Source organism: Sinocyclocheilus grahami, unplaced genomic scaffold, assembly GCF_001515645.1.
Source record: "Sinocyclocheilus grahami isolate Dianchi unplaced genomic scaffold, SAMN03320097.WGS_v1.1 scaffold654.1, whole genome shotgun sequence".
NCBI classification, from domain to species: domain Eukaryota; kingdom Metazoa; phylum Chordata; class Actinopteri; order Cypriniformes; family Cyprinidae; genus Sinocyclocheilus; species Sinocyclocheilus grahami.
In genome coordinates this window covers 1,841,477-1,842,404 of record NW_015505833.1, presented here as the reverse complement: position 1 = coordinate 1,842,404, position 928 = coordinate 1,841,477, and positions in this window count along the sequence as shown.

Sequence of the window (928 nt, the reverse complement as noted above, 5' to 3'; positions counted from 1 at the left end):
CGTCGTTTGAACAGATACTGAAGCAGTCACGTGGTTTTCAGGCAAACAAAGCTTCAGACGTCACAGATCACGTGCTTTTGGCCAAACAAATCAAGCTCCGATTCAGTGCTTTAATGTGAAATGTGTTGTTTTTTTAATCAAGCTTCGAAGCTCATAACATCATTAGGCCACGGCTGTCACCAGTCAACATTCAGATATTACTTTCACTCTTGTGGGTTTGCTACTGTTACGATGAAATATGGTAAGGGTAAAAACATTGGTATGATGTAAGTAACACACCTACAAGAAGTAAAATGGATAATGGGTGTTGGATTTATAGTGTGCAAATAATAATCAATATATAATCAATAATCAGTCGTATTGGCAGCTCCGAGGGCCCTCCAAATACAATTCTGCTTAGGGCCCCATAAAGTGTTCACCAACAAATCATGATTCACTGAAAACTTTTGTACAATTTCTTCTTAATTTGCAAAAGAAAAAGAAAAAGGCAGGAACAAATGAAACCACATGAATGCGAAAAAGCACAAACAGCCTTATAAACGTGTTCAAAAGTTATGTTTCATCTTATCACCTTAATAATGATATATTAAATTACATTTATATATAGCTAAGAGTCTGTCTAATAACTCTGTTTTAGGTTCAATGTATATAACACTGATAATTAGGCTATAAGTAAAACATAGTTACTATTACACGTATGTTTCATGTTAAACACCTACATGTGTGGTCCTACAGTAAGAACCGCTGCAGGGTTTCTCAGAGCAGCTGGCCAGTGAGAGCGGTGTATGAAAGCGGTTCATTGTGGCTGAGCTGGGGCAGAGGGGCGGAGAATTTTTTAAGAATTGTGTCAAAATAAAATGGCTGAAATTAACTATTCGGATAAGTAGATGAGTTAAGTAATAAAATAAGTGATGTACTTAGAAATACA